The sequence below is a fragment of the Mixophyes fleayi genome, chromosome 11 (assembly GCF_038048845.1).
Source record: "Mixophyes fleayi isolate aMixFle1 chromosome 11, aMixFle1.hap1, whole genome shotgun sequence".
NCBI lineage: Eukaryota > Metazoa > Chordata > Amphibia > Anura > Limnodynastidae > Mixophyes > Mixophyes fleayi.
In genome coordinates this window covers 11,816,018-11,830,172 of record NC_134412.1, presented here as the reverse complement: position 1 = coordinate 11,830,172, position 14,155 = coordinate 11,816,018, and positions in this window count along the sequence as shown.

Below are 14,155 nucleotides of genomic sequence, written 5' to 3'. Positions count from 1 at the left end.
TTGCTGAAATTGATTATAATATAATATATTAGAAAATGGAATATCCTTACCAATATCAGACTTCAAGATTATATTCATTATTTTCAATGAAGGCCATGATATAGCTAAAATCCTCCAAGCTGTCATTCCAGACCAGTAAAATAGAATTTAAATGACCTGTATACAGTTTTATATTCTTAGAATAAGGGTTTATGTTATAGATATATATATATATATATATATATATATATATATATATTTATTTTTTTTCCCAGCTGCCCACTAGTAGAATGGCAAAAGTAGGTGCATAAATTGTCCACATAGCCATGCCACATATTAAATAAAGGATCTAAAAATGTTAAATAGTTATGTGTGAGAATAAAATATAATAATTTACAAATACAATTTTTGTGGTTCTCACAAAGTGTGGAATCTACAGTTAAAATGTCTTAAATTCAGGTATATATAGTTTCTACAGCAATTGTTTTCCACATACAATTCTCTACAATAGCTATAGTGTACTTATGTTAGGATGGCAGTTCTAGTATTGTATTTAAATACCAGCATTAATTGACCTTTCAGTTCGGTTGGGTTGTGATTACGTATTTTAGGAAGAGAACATAATTTTGAGCTAATTGGATAACATTGCTAAATGTATTGGTATTTTATCTATGTTAATGACATTTTTGTTTAAAACATTGTCATACACATTCCTTAGGGACATTACTAACTCATCTGTAGGGTCCTTTTATAAATTACTATAAGATTTATTTTCACTAAGTAATGTAGTTGTTTATTTTATGTAGTGCTCTTTATTCAGTTTAAGGGCCTAAGTCATTAAGGTGAGTAAGGCAAAAAAAGGAGTAAATATGATGCTAGATAAGTCATGTTACAATGCAAGGGGTGCAAATTATTTTATTTTGCACATAAGTTAAATACTGGCTGCTTTTTCATGTAGAACACAAATAGTTGATAACTTTATTTTTACGCTGAAATTTTAAGTTGATCTAGGACATGCCCTACCCCAACTATAGATCTATCCTCACATTTTAATTTACCCCCTCCCCCTCCAATGCAACATGGTTTTGCCAAGGTGCAAAGTTACCCCTTTTTTGCTTTGCTCTCCTAAATGACTCAGGCCCTAAGTCTACACCTTTGTCTGCACATTTGATAATGAGTTCCTTATTGCTCATGACATTTTTCAAAGCTTGTTTTTTAATATATGTTCAATTTTCTTACCTGTAGCAAAATTATAATAAACAATCAGAGGCGTCAAAGTCTAAATATAAAATACCAAGATGTATGATAGAATATGACAGAGCTAAACTCAAAACACCTGGGTTGCACATGAAAATATATATTTATGAAAACAGTGCAAATTATAAAACCAAAACACAAAACAAAGATAATAAAAATCATAAAAAATAATAAAAAATGCAAATGAATCATCATCATCAACATTAATTTATATAGCGTCAGCAAATTCCGTAGCGCTTTACAATTGGGAACAAACATTAATAAGACAATACTGGGTAATACATACAGACAGAGAGGTAAGAGAACCCTGCTCGAAAGCTTACAATCAAATGAATAAGACTAGCTATACATAAAATTTGCTCAAAGACCAAATTTAATTTGAAACAAATGTCAAATCAGTTACATTATTAAAATAAAAATATATCCATATTCAAATGAGATCAAATTCTATCTTGTAGAATTCCAAGGCTCAATAATTGGCACTAAATGTTCACTATTGATTATCACGAAATAACAGCAGGTGGCCTGCACACCTGTGATCTCCAGAAAGAATGTAAAGCAGTCAATCTTTCTTCTGCAGACATGACAATAATCAATCCTTTTACTGCAGTCACAAAGACTAGCACCTTTTTGCTGGCTAAATCCAGCCTCGTTCGAGCTTTTATCACTGAATATTATTATAATAAACAAAGAACTAAAGGAGTCATAAAAAAATACTAGTATATTCAACTAATTGATCCAGTTCTGGGAAATTGTTTATCCAGCAAACCTGATAACATCTTCAGGAAGGACAAAAAAAATCTAAAGGATTTACATACTCCTGGTATTCTATAACAATTCAAAGGAATATCAGTGGAAAGAAAAAACTGTTGGCTCCTGTAAATGTAAACACTAATGTGTGCAAACTGATGAGCTTGAATAATAATAATTATTATTATTACTATTATTATTACTGTTGATTTGTAAGACACCACAGTCTTCCATTGTGAAAACAGGACATACATACATCAGAGACACACAAGATAGACACAATATAACAGTAAACATGAAACAAAGGATAGGGTAAGCCCTGGTCATGAGAAAATGAATATTCTAATTGGAAGAGGGCACAGCAGAGACAGAGTGGATGTTAATATTGCCAATTGCCATTGGGTTGAATCATGAAGACAATCACAAATTAAGAATAGAATCATTGTGCTTCTAAATTCATTCTTAAACCTAACTCCTAGATTTGATTCTTAATTTTATTTAACGTATGTGTAATTTACAATTGTTTTAAAGATCCAGACTGCAAATATATGGAATAATAATCCCCCTGAATTAAGGAAAGCAACTAATTGAATCTACAGCTCACTATTGTTGAATGAGTGTTTGAGATGACGAGTTTCATGACTTTCTTTGCAATTGATGGGACCGACGTCTGGAAGAGTGACCACAGAATTTCATACAATCCCCTGCAGGAGATCTTAATAAAATAATATAAAATTGTACATTTTGCCCCCTGTGTACCCTGCCCAATCCCATTTAATGTGGATGAGCTGTGATGTACTAAAATAACACTTCCTTTCTGGCTCTACTGGGAACAGTGTTGGATGAGGATAGTTTTAAATAATCCCCATTTCCAGAAAGGAAAGTCCTGCCATGACCTATTGGAAGCAGTTGATAATGGGTTAAAGTAACACCAGGCTGGTTTTGATCCTCTCTTTAGTTAGTGTGGTCATAGGACACTCTTTCAGCTCAAATCCCAATGCTGAAAGCAACTCCAGCCCCCTTATTCAATTTACAGTGGGAGGTTCCATTATGAATAAAGACAAGACATTTGGTCCAAGTTAACATTCCCTTTAGACTGCCCTTTTTCCCTAGATGTGTTTATAAGACAGACAATTTTTATGCAAATGTCCATTAAAGCAATTTCAACCAATTCTACTTACATCTTCATAGGAGTGAAAAAGTGGTGTTTATGAAACCAACAATTTTCAAGTGCAGCTGCAAGGTAGTACATTTAAATAATTCTAACCACATCAATAATGCTACTTATTTAACAGAAAGGGGGGCTAATAGAACACACAATTATATTGCAATACATTGTATTACACATGCTTTGTGGGCAGCACAGTGGCCTAGTGGTTAGCACTTCTGCCTCACAGCACTGGGGTCATGAGTTCCCGACCATGGCCTTATCTGTGTGGAGTTTGTATGTTCTCCCTGTGTTTGCGTGGGTTTCCTCCGGGTGCTCCGGTTTCCCCACACACACCAAAAAACATACTGCTAGATTAATTGGCTGCTATCAAAAATTGACCCTAGTCTCTGGCTGTCTGTCTCCCTGTCTGAGTGTGTGTCTATATTAGGGAATTTAGACTGTAAGCTCCAATGGGGCAGGGACTGATGTGAATGAGTTCTCTGTACAGCGCTGCGGAATTAGTGGCGCTATATAAATAATGATGATGATGATGATGCTTTAAACTTACCCCTATTGTGGTGTCTGTTTGATAAAGAACAAGGGCATATCCAAAATTTTAATCTTATTTATGAGAAGGACACTTATGGAAATCACACATATAATACAGAATATTACACTATTTTGACCCCCAACCTTATGCAGTGAATGTTTGATGAAATAAAAAGTTTATAAACAATAGGTGTTTATAGGTATCGGCTGGTCTACTGTGTGCCGACCCGGCTTGTCGGTTGACCCTTCTCCTGCTGAATCCCTGGCTTGTCTACATCGACTGATCTGCTGTGTACCGACCCGGCTTGTCAATTGGCCCTTCTCCTGCTGGGTCCCTGGCTTGTCTGTATCGGCTGGTCTGCTGTGTGCCGACCCGGCTTGTCAATTAACCCTTCTCCTGCTGAATCCCTTGCTTATCTGCACCAACTGATCTGCTGTGTGCCGACCCGGCTTGTCAATTGACCCTTCTCCTGCTGAATCCCTGGTTTATCTGCAGCAACTGATCTAATGTGTACCGACCCGGCTTGTCAATTGACCCTTCTCCTGCTGAATCCCTGGCTTATCTGCATCAACTGATCTAATGTGTACCGACCCGGCTTGTCAATTAACCCTTCTCCTGCTGAATCCCTGGCTTACCTGCATCAACTGATCTACTGTGTATCGACCCGACTTGTCAGTTAACCCTTCTCCTGCTGAATCCCTGGCTTATCTGCATCAACTGATCTACTGTGTACCGACCCGGCTTGTCACTTAACCCTTCTTCTGCTGAATCCTTGGCTTATCTGCACCAACTGATCTACTGATCTACTGTGTACCGACCCGGCTTATCAATTAACCCTTCTCCTGCTGAATCCCTGGCTTATCTACATCAACTGGTCTGCTTTGTGCCGACCCGGCTTGTCGGTTGGCCCTTCTTCTGCTGAGTCCCTGGCTTGTCTGCACCGGCTGGTCTGCTGTGTGCCGGCCCGGCTTGTCAATTAACCCTTCTTCTACTGAATCCCTGGCTTATCTGCACCAACTGATCTACTGTGTACCGACCCGGCTTGTCAATTAACCCTTCTCCTGCTGAATCCCTGGCTTATCTGCATCAACTGATCTACTGTGTACCGACCCGGCTTGTTAATTAGCCCTTCTCCTGCTGAGTCCCTGGCTTGTCTGCATCGGCTGGTCTACTGTGTGCCGACCCGGCTTGTCAGTTAACCCTTCTCCTGCTGAATCCCTGGCTTATCTGCGCCAACTGATCTACTGTGTACCGACCCGGCTTGTCAATTAACCTTCTCCAGCTGAATCCCTGGCTTATCTGCAGCAGCTGATCTGCTGTGTACCGACCTGGCTTGTCGGTTGGCCCTTCTCCTGCTGAATCCCTGGCTTGACTGCATCAACTGCATATAAAACATTATTTTATATGCCATTATTTGTTTTTCCTGATTGCACATTTACAAGTTTCTACTTTTTACCTGTTATTATTCTACTATTTATATGCCTTTATCTTGTTTTTCCTGATTTTATATTTACCAGCAACTAGTTTTACCTGTTATTATTCTTGCCTATTTCCATTGTCCTTATTACCTCTCCTTCTATTATTCTTTGCCTTCCACGCCCTAATTGGTTATTGTCCTCCATCTTACTATTGTCTCCCTGCTTATTCTTACCTGTTATCCGCTGTCCTTATTATCTTACTGTTCTGCTATCATTCTTACCTGTCTTCATTGTCCTTATTATCTCACTGTACTGTTGTTCCATGCCCTCCACGCCCTAATTCGTTATTATCTTCCACCTTTTCATTGTCTTCCTGCCTTTGTTCTTACCTGTTTTTCACTGTCCCCACTATCTCACTGTTCTGTTACTCTCTCTCCCCTACTATGCCTCCCCGCTCTCACTCCATACCCTTACTCTCCCCCCGCCCTACCTCTCCCGTTCCTCCCCGCCATCCCCCGCGCGCTGCTCATCTTGCTAACCTCATCCCCATTTCCCCCCTCTCCTCTCCCCCTTTCTTCTGTGCCCTCTGGAATGCCAGATCCGTCCGCAACAAGCTGACTGCTATCCACGACCTCTTTCTATCCAACTCCTTTAACCTTCTTGCCGTTACTGAAACCTGGCTCTCCGATTCTGATACTACTTCCCCCGCTGCCCTCTCCTATATGGTGGCCTCTCCTTCACCCACTCCGCCAGGTCTGGTGCCCGCCCTGGCGGTGGAGTTGGCCTCCTCCTCTCCTCCACCTGTACTTTTCGTGTCATTCCCCTGAACCCTCCCTCTCCTTCTCCTCTTTTGAAGCTCACTCCATCCGCCTCTTCTACCCCATCCATCTCCGCGTCACTGTTATCTACCGCCCCCCCTGGCCCCACCTCCCTCTTCCTTGACAACTTTGCTAGCTGGCTTCCTCACTACCTCTCCTCCGATCTCCCCTCGATCATTCTCAGTGACTTTAATATCCCCATCGACAACCCCACCTACCCTGCTTCCAGCAAACTGCTCACCCTCTCTTCCTCCCTTGGTCTCACCCAATGGACCTCCTCCTCTACCCACTGCCTTGGTCACTCCCTTGATCTTGTCTTCTCCTACCTATGTAATCTCTCCGACTTCTCCATCTCTCCCTTTCCTCTATCCGACCACCATCTCCTCTCCTTCTCTCTCCTCTTCTCCTGCTCCCCTCCCCCTGCCCAAACCTACTCTGTCCATACGCAACCTCGATGCTCTTGACCCTGCCTCTCTGTCCTCCTCTCTCGATACCCTCCTTTCTCCCCTTTCCTCCCAGGCCTGCCCCAACCAGGCGGTCTCCCTCTACAATCACACCCTCACCTCCGCTCTGGACGCGGTCGCCCCTGCCCACTCCGTCCACCCCCGCTGCTCCAAACCCCAACCCTGGCACTCCAATTTTACCCGCTTCCTCCAAAATGCTCCCGTTCCGCCGAACGTCACTGGAGAAAATCCCGCTCCCTGGCTGACTTCCTCCACTTTAAATTCATACTTTCATCCTACAGCTCTGCCCTCTCACTCGCTAAACAATCTTTCTTTAAATCCCTCATCTCTTCCCAGTCCTCTAACCCCCGCCGCCTCTTTGCCACCTTCAGCACTCTCCTGGCCCCCTCCCCTCCCCCCACCCCCTCCTCCCTGACTGCCTCTGATTTCGCCTCCTTCTTCTCTTCTAAAATCGAGGCCATCCGACTTGAAATCTCCTCCTCCACTCTCTCTTCCACCCCTCCCACTCTTCTGTCCTCCCCCCCAACCAACTTCCCCTCCACTCCTTCCGTCCCACCACCGGCGAGGAAGTCCACTCTCTCATTTTATTCTCCCCCCCACTACCTGCCCCCTGGATCCCATCCCCTCCCACCTTCTTCGCTCCCTTTCCCCCACCACCTGCTCCCACCTCGCTCACCTCTTTAATCTCTCCCTCTCCACTGGCATCTTCCCCTCCTCCTTCAAACATGCTCTCGTATCCCCCATTCTTAAGAAACCTAATCTCGACCCCACTTCTCTCTCGAACTATCGCCCCATATCTCTTCTCCCTTTTGCCTCCAAAATTCTCGAGAGGCTCGTCTGCAGCCGTCTCACCTCCTACCTTTCTGAATACGCCCTCCTTGATCCTCTCCAGTCTGGTTTCCGCCCCCTCCACTCCACTGAAACTGCCCTGGCTAAAGTCACCAATGACCTCCTCTCTGCAAAAGCCAGGGGCCACTTCTCCCTTCTCATCCTCCTTGACCTCTCTGCAGCCTTTGACACCGTTGACCACCCCCTCCTCCTTCACACCCTCCAGTCTTTCGGCCTCTCCGGCCCAGTCCTGTCCTGGTTCACCTCTTACCTTACTCACCGTTCCTTCTCTGTCACCACCTCTGGGTCTCTCTCCCCCCCATCCACCCTTCCAGTCGGGGTCCCTCAGGGCTCTGTTCTGGGACCCTTACTCTTCTCTCTATACACCTCCTCCCTGGGTGAACTCATCAGCTCCTTCGGCTTCAGCTGGCACCTTTACGCTGACGACACTCAACTATACCTCTCCTCTCCTGATCTCTCTCCCTCCCTCCTCTCTAGGGTGTCCGCCTGCCTCTCTGCCATCTCCTCCTGGATGTCCTCTCGATTCCTCAAACTTAACCTTGCCAAAACTGAGCTCATAGTTTTTCCTCCCTCTCATACCCCATCCCCTTCTGACCTCTCCATCACTGTCGACAACACCTCTATCTCCCCTGTCCCCCAAATTCGCTGCCTTGGTGTCATCCTCGACTCCTCTCTCTCCTTTGGCCCCCACATCCTCTCTCTTGCTAAATCCTGCCGCTTCCAGCTGCGCAACATCGCTCGCATCCGGCCCTTCCTCTCCCAAGATGCCACCAAATGCCTTATCCACTCTCTGATCATCTCCCGCTTGGACTACTGCAACCTCCTCCTCACTGGCCTCCCCCACTCTCATCTCGATCCCCTTCGATCCGTCCTTAACGCTGCAGCTAGGCTTATTTTCCTCTCTCGCCGCTCCTCTTTTGTCTCCCCCCTCTACCTAGCCCTTCACTGGCTCCCATTCCCCTTCAGAATCCTCTTTAAGCTCCTCACACTCACCTACAAGGCCCTCGCCAACTCCACTGCGCCCTACATCTCCACCCTCCTCTCTATTCATGCTCCATCCCGCCCTCTCCGTTCTGCCTCTGACCGTCACCTCTCTTCCCCCCTTATAACCTCCTCCCACGCGCGTATCCAAGACTTTGCCCGCGCTGCCCCCCTCCACTGGAACAAGCTCCCTCCCTCCATCAGAACTTCCCCTAATCTGTCCAGCTTCAAACGGGCCCTAAAAACCCACCTTTTTCTTAAAGCCTTTCTGTCTCCCACTTAACTTCCTACCTTATCTTCTGCCTCTGTCCCCCTACTCTCCCTCTCTCCCCTGCGTCTCTCTGTCTGTCCACCCCTCCCCTTAGATTGTATGCTCCTCTGAGCAGGGCCATCTCTCCTCCTGTTTCCACCACTTCTAACTCTGCTCTCCAGCTACTTAGCCCTTCTCCTCGAGGGTCCTCCACCCCACGTCCACTCTCGCTCCCTCCTCCCCCCTGGGGGTCTCCCTGTCTTCCGCGCCCTCCTTCTTGGGCCCCATCGTTTGCGGATCCTCCCTCCCCCTTCCCCGCCCTCTCTAGCTGTGCATTGTGCGTACTGAGTTGCTGTGTTTTCTGTACTGTGCTGTCTCCCATTGTATTGTGATTTTGTTTGTCTCTGTACGGCGCTGCGGATGCCTTGTGGCGCCTTATAAATAAATATTAATAATAATAATAATAATAATAGGTGTATGTACAATACTGTAAACCAAACCTATCATGTAATGTTGAAATGTTTGAAAGTTTAGGTCAAATAAAAAGAAAAAAAACCCAAGAACTCTGCTTTGATTATTATTCACCAATCAAATAATATGGAACAATTAGTGGTCAAAGTGGAAATTTAGAAGTGGTGGATTGAAAATTGCATGTGAATGTAGATGACTAGATTTGCACTGAAGACAGTAGATGAAGTGGATAGATGACATAACACTGTATACCAGTCCATTTCGACCACTACAATACAAGTTTCTGCATATCCCTATGAAGTTTTGTAACTCCTATAGGTTTGCAATTAAAAGATTAAGCAGTGTAAGTATTAGTGATGCTGCAACACTGATCAAATTGCGGAGCTGTGTAGAACAGTAAAGATTCACAATGCATGCAAACATTTATCTGACAGATCAAGTGTTACAATTTGCTGATAGTGTCAGATGAGAGACTGTAGAAACAGTTTCTTGTTTAATTCCATTTATAAACCAGCACACACTGGAAACTGTCAGCTAGATGTTACTAGAATAAAGGGGAGGCCTGTGCCAATTGGTAAAAATAACCTAAGATTGATTCAGTTTCCTTATTAAATGAAATTCCACAAGTTGCAGTCAGGAGATCTGAGAAGTCTTCCTCTGAAATGTATCCAAAGAGCAAATGGCTCTGGGGCAGATGGACAAAAAGTAAAGAATTTAGTTTTTGTTTCAACGGGGTGCCAGAAATGTATAATCTGAGATATAGTGTAGACTTGCAGGAGTATAGCAACAGATAGATTGCCCTGTTTAGATATTGGGGCTCCCAGCTACGTAAGAGGCTCTATCCAGTGATAACATTGCAGCTTACTGCAGAAGTGGTGCCAGTGATTCTTAATAAAATAACAATATTGTAAATTGTAAAAAAGAATGTCAAATGGTGAATTTATTTATTTTACCTTATTGCACACTATGAGCTGTTCAAATAGTGGTCAATTTATTTATGTTTCAATGAATGAGCCAACAGTGAGAAAGCCAACTTTGAAAGACAATTTCAAGAGTGATACACTTTCGGACAAATACTGCAGCGACCTGGCTGGATGGTAAGCGACAGAGCAATGACACAAACACACGGCAGTTTCTAGCACATCTAGGACACATTGGCACACAGCAGTGGCAGAAAAGAAAAATGGGGGTCCGCCTTCCCTTCCACCCCTCGCTATGTTGGATCTTAAAAAGGAATTCAAAACTCGCGAGATCCGAGATCCGACGACGCCACAATGATGTTTTGCCTCGTTTTCAATTTTGAGGGTGCACAAGACTCGGCTCGGTACTCGGATCCCCTAAGTTTGGGTGTGTTCGGTTCTCGAGAAACCGAGCCTGAGCATCTCTAATTTACACACATTTAGAAATATATAATAAGCCATTTATCACTTCAAGGTGCTATCACTAGTAGGATGGTCCTATCCTTAACCAGTGAGAATACCCATATTGGGTCATATATTCATGTGTGTGTAAATTGAAGACAAGCTTATCAGAAGATACATCCTATGTATAAATAAAATGCAGAAGTCCTGGATACACAGATGCACATATATGTTAAGTGATATGGCTAGGACCATCCTGTTAGCAGAAGTGCCACATTGTGACACTTGGTTTATCATATATCTGCAAATGGGTTTAGTTAAGACTTCTGCATTTTATAAATAAATAGGAGGCAGTTTTAATCAGTCATTTTTACTTGCTGACAGCAATGTGCTGGGATATTTTGTGTGATTCTATTCAGAGTGATTACCTCACCTCTTTGAGTAGTCTTGTCTCTTACATTAAAAAATGCTACAGCACAACAAATTACTTATGTGAAAGTTGGTTATTCAAGTCCATTGTGTCAGTACCAGCAGTCTTAGACATCACTGTCCTGGCCCCAACACTCAGCAGTCACTGACTGACAGCCTTCCCAATTAGAATTCTTAACAGAACCCAGCTGTGCTCAGCCTCAGACATAACACCTCTCTCAATACTAATGACACATGCTGGGAATCACCAATCAACTAGCAACTATAAGAACCTGCTCAGTGCTCTCCTCAGTGCCTGAGTAACAATTGTGTTGGTTGTGGAGCTACAAGGCCAGCATGCACACTAGAAATGTAGTTATACTGTAGTACATATTTTCTGGCCACATATCTTATACACCAGGGGCCTGATTCATTAAGCATCTTAACTTGAGAAACTTCTTATGTCAGTCTCCTGGACAAAACCATGTTACAATGCAAGGGGTGCAAATTAGTAATCCTTTTTGCACATAAGTTAAATACTGCCTGATTCTTCATGTAGCACACAAATACTTGATAGCTTATTTGTACACTGACATTTAAAGTTGATATGTGTGTGCTACATGAAAAAACAGTCAGTATTTAACTTATGTGCAAAACAGAATACTAATTTGCACCCCTTGCATTGTAACATAGTAACATAGCAACATAGTTGATGAGGTTGAAAAAAGACACCAGTCCATCAAGTTCAACCTATTTTGGATCTCCTGCACTTATATTGAAATTAATCCAGAGTAAGCAACCGCCAATCTGTTTCAATTTTGAAAATCCCCCCAGACTCAATATTGCAATCCAATTTTTACCCTATATCCACTACTATCCTTTATTTTAAATTAACGGTCGTATCCCTGGATACACCTTTCCGCTAAAAATTTGTCTAACCCTTTCTTAAATATATCTATTGAATCTGCCATCACAACCTTCCCTGGCAATGAATTCCTTTGCTGGTTGTGAAATTTCCTCTCCTCTAACCTTAGGGGATGACCACGTGTCCTGTGTATAGTACTTGGACTAAAAAGTTCCCATGAAAGTTCTCTGTATTGACCCCTAATGTATTTGTACATGGTAATCATATCTCCCCTTAGACGCCTCTTTTCTAAAGTAAACATGCCTAAACTGGCTAACCTTTCCTCATAACTTAATGACTCCATACCCTTTATCAATTTTGTCGAATTTCTCTGAACCCTTTCTAGTTCCAAATTATCTTTTTTATAGAGTGGTGCCCAGAACTGTACTGCATATTCAAGATGAGGTCTACCAACGATTTATACAGTGGCAAAATTACACTGTCTTCCCTTGCATCTATGCCCCTTTTTATGCATGCCAATACTTTGTTTGCCCTTGCAGCTGCTGCTTGACATTGAGCACTATTGCTAAGTCTACTGTCTACGAGCACTCCCAAATCCTTTTCCATTATAGATTCTCCTAAATTAATTCTATTTAATTTATAGATTGCGTTCTTGTTTTTGATCCCTGAATGCTTAACCTAACATTTATCTGTGTTAAACCTCATATTCCATTTGGCCGCCCAATCCTCCAGTTTATTTAAGTCCCTCTGTAGAGAAGCTACATCTTGCTCTGATTTTATTATCTTACAGAGTTTAGTGTCATCTGCAAAAATAGAAACTTTACTCTTTAAACCATTGTACCATTGTTACCATTGTAACATGGTTTTGTCCAGGAGACTGAAATAAGAAGTTTCTCAAGTTAAGATTCTTATTGAATCAGGCCCCAGGTCTTTGAGAAACACAAATTAAACGCCTTCTATGGCATATCTGGTGATGTGGCTATGCCTAGCTTGTCTTCATCTCCAGGGGGCCACTACACTTATGTGTACATGCCCTTCTGTAGTCTACTTGTGCTTACTCACCCCCCAATCTCCTTCTCTAGTTGTATGGGATCTCAAGTGCAAGTTGCTCAAAACATAAGTGTACAGGCAGTCCAGAGACTGGTCAGGGTAGAAGTGAAAGGTCAGATGGCTGTTATGGCTGATCGTTCCACAATAGTACGTAATCTATTTTCACTTACAATTATTACACTGGCAACTACCACACAAAGGGCACCTGGGATTATCCCAGTGCTGTTCAGCATGGGACTGGTATACTTGCACATCATTTTTGCAAGCCCAAATTCCCTTGTGAATTGTACCTGATACTGATTGCTTACAAATTATGGGGCTGCTTATACATTGTGATAGATGGACCCCCGGCTGCGAGTCTCTGAGTTAGATTGTGACCAGGAGTGACCAAGCTCATTGCTTTAACATTGATCAGCCCAGGCTATCGTACTGGTTCTGATTACTTCTATTTTTGGGAGGGCGAAATTTTTATACATTTTATTAATATATTTAAGTAAAAACAGTAAATATACTGCAGTCACCATCATCAAGTGAATGCTATATTTTTACTGTATCTGTACTCCGGAAACCCAGAACAACAACTGATGAGGCTGCATATTTACACTGTATTTTGAGTTGGACGTATCTAAATATATGAACACCGTGTTTTGGTTTTGGCTTTGGATCTGGATTAACTTGGCAAAACTCCCCTCGCGTGTTTTGGGTTTGGTTTTGAATTCCTATTTTTTTCTAAAATCCCTATATTTTCCCTAAAATCACATAATTTGGCTCTTTTTTTGTTCCTACATTATTATTAACCTCAATAACATTAATTTCCAGTCAGTTAAAGTCAATTTTTGTCAAGTGACAAGAACACTGCTACCCCTCCTGTTTCTGTATGAGCAATGGCACTGAGCAATGTCACTGGAGACTGGAGAGTCACAAGAATACTGCTACCCCTGTTTCTGTGTGAGCAATGGCACTGAGCAATGTCACTTGAGAATGGAGAGTGGCAAGAACACTGCTACCCCTCCTGTTTCTGTATGAGCAATGTCACTGGAGACTGGAGAGTGACAAGAACACTGCTACCCCTGTTTCTGTTGGAGCAATGGCACTGAGCAAAGTCGCCGGAGACTGGAGAGTGGCAAGAACTCTGCTACCCCTGTTTCTTAGATCCTTAACAAGGAAAACACCTTCAAAATTGAACGGTTATTGAAGAGATAATTTATCACCACCCCTTTGTCTGATGGTCCAATGAAAATTCATTATGCAGATGCTACAAATGTATTCCCAATCATTGTTGTTAATCCTTCAGATCCACTTAGCTCATGCCAAACACTTCTGTAGTTGTCTAAGTGAATGGTGAAAATCCAAGTTCAACGTATAACACTTCATAATAGACAGAAAAACAACAACCAAGTCCCTCTATTTGCAACACGTACACTTATGCAATAATACAATTGCAACACAGAATCATGCCAAGAAGGGGAACAGTTGCTACAGGAATAGCATATAATTGTGGCTAGAGTCTATGCCAAGATACTAACATCATTTA